General features: G+C 32.4%; 1 long non-coding RNA gene across 1 annotated transcript; it reads left to right on the plus strand.

The window, feature by feature from the left end:
* LOC127726095 (uncharacterized) lies at window positions 1-1,936 on the plus strand. The gene is made up of 2 exons (XR_007993326.1): window positions 1-384; window positions 1,791-1,936. It is a non-coding gene; the product is annotated as an uncharacterized LOC127726095 (long non-coding RNA).
* Window positions 1,937-2,377: the final 441 nt, after the last annotated feature.

Consider the following 2,377-nt stretch of genomic DNA (forward strand, 5'->3'; position numbering starts at 1 on the left):
ATTGAACGCTCAGTTCATGTAAGAATTTACGACAAGGCTGTTGAGCAAGGTCGTATGGTAAAGACAAGGCCAATCTAATGGCAAGGTCGTATGCTGATGACAAGGCCAAATTAAATAGGCAAGGTCTCACCTGACATGGCCAGTGTGAAAAATAAATCTGGCAAGGTCATTTAAATATATTGTAAGCTAGTAGTAGTATAGTAGATTATATTTCTATTTGATATGCACGTTTTTCAGATATTTTTTCATGTGGAGTCTGGAAATCCTTGCCTAAGCCAGTTGACCAAGATTTATCATCTTTATCTAACTGCCTACCTGAGTTCTGTCTCCATTCGAAAGCCGAGAATACCAAAAGAAAATACTCTTATGCATTTAACAATTTCTGTAAGTGGTGTAATAACTATTCGTATGTTAAACCTTTACCAGCTTCAGATTTTTATGTTTCATTGTACTTAATACACATATCAAAGACATTTAACTCGTATGCTAAGGTTGAAGAAGCATATTATTCAATAAGCTGGGCTCACAAACTAGCTGGCTTTTCTAATCCGTGCAATTCACAGTTGTGTATATCGGTTAAAGAAGGAGCTCATAGAAAGATTGGACATATTATTGTAAATAAAAAAGAACCAATTACGCCAGATATTTTAAAGAAAATTGTTAATAAATATGGTAAAGAATGTAACAATCTTATAGAAATTAGAATTTGTTGTATGTGTCTTATTAGTTACGCAGGGTTTTTAAGATTTTCTGAAATGGTAAATTTAAAAAGATCTGATTTAAAATTTGCTGATACACATGTCTCTTTGCTCATACAGAAAAGCAAAACTGATCGTTATAGAGAAGGCACACAAGTTTTAATTGCTAGAACAGATACACAAACATGCCCTGTTAGTATGTTGGAGAAATATTTGTTATTATCCAATATAGATGCATCATCTTCAGATTATATATTTAGATCCATGTATTTATGTAAAAAATCTAGATCTTATAGACTGAGAGGTTTTAAACCTTTGTCATATACTAGAGTTAGAGAAATTATATTATCAGCTCTGGAATCTATCGGTTTAGATAAGTCAAAATTTGGATTACATAGCTTGAGATCAGGTGGAGCTACTGCTGCTGCATCAGCTGGCATTCATGATAGATTATTTAAGAAGCATGGTAGATGGGCTTCAGATAAAGCAAAAGATGGCTATGTAAGAGAAAATGTTAAAGAAAAACTGACAGTGTCTAAAAGTTTGGGAATTTAATTTTTATAGATATACTATATATGTGTATTATTCTTTGCTCAGATCTGCTTGGCTTTCTTTGTCTTTCGAAAGGCTGCTACACCTGTAGGCACACTTATCCTATTTATGTGTTGTTTTATTTATTAAATAATTTATATTCGTTTGAGCTGGCGAATTAGAATATAAATATATTTATTAAAGGTATAATTGGTCACATGACGTAGTTACGGTCAAGTGATTGTTTACTATAAACACGTGTGTGTGTTTACATCAAGCACATGGTGTGTGTTTATGTTCTATTTGATTGGATGGCATATACCCGCAATGCGGTTTTTACGGGTATATGCGCTCATGAGATTCGTGAAAAGCATGATTAAGTATTACTTAAGGGGTTCGTTTGAGAAAATAAAGTTATTCGAAGTTTGCCTATAGTTAACGTAGCAGCAGTTCGTTATATGTTTACCCACCCACCCACCCCTTTTATGAGTTGGTTATTGTTAACGTGGGCATATACATATATATTACACTATATTAATATGAATTTTTCCTCTTTTGTAGATAGTTTTTGATTGTGTTACTGTATATTCTATTATATGATTGGATTGGTAGTGTGCTTGTCTGAATTATAGTGAAGGACTTTAGTTTGAAGAATTGTGAATGTAAATAATATTAAAGGCTGCTACACCTGTAGGCACACTTATCCTATTTATGTGTTGTTTTATTTATTAAATAATTTATATTCGTTTGAGCTGGCGAATTAGAATATAACGACAATTAATGTCTCTTCAGTTATGTTAGGCATCGAAACGGTATTTGGAAAGCCATACAATTTACCTCAATTTAGGATAGACTCTTGAATTTTGAGGAGTCAAAATAGGATGAACGGATCATATAAACCCGAAGGAAAATATAATACAAGCCCAAACGAAAAAAATATAAACAAGTCTAAATTGAAAACAACGTTCAAACCTATGATTGCGTTGGATAAAAACCGCAATTTTTATACGTGTGCATGCAAAAAAAAATTCTTGTTAGAGGGGTCTAAATACAGCACAAACAACATTTTCCAAAAGACTAAAAATGTGAAAAAGTATATTTTAACAAAACGCATTTGACTAACAGGTCGAACAACAAATGTTCTTTAA

This window comes from Mytilus californianus, unplaced genomic scaffold, assembly GCF_021869535.1.
Source record: "Mytilus californianus isolate M0D057914Y unplaced genomic scaffold, xbMytCali1.0.p SCAF_16, whole genome shotgun sequence".
NCBI lineage: Eukaryota > Metazoa > Mollusca > Bivalvia > Mytilida > Mytilidae > Mytilus > Mytilus californianus.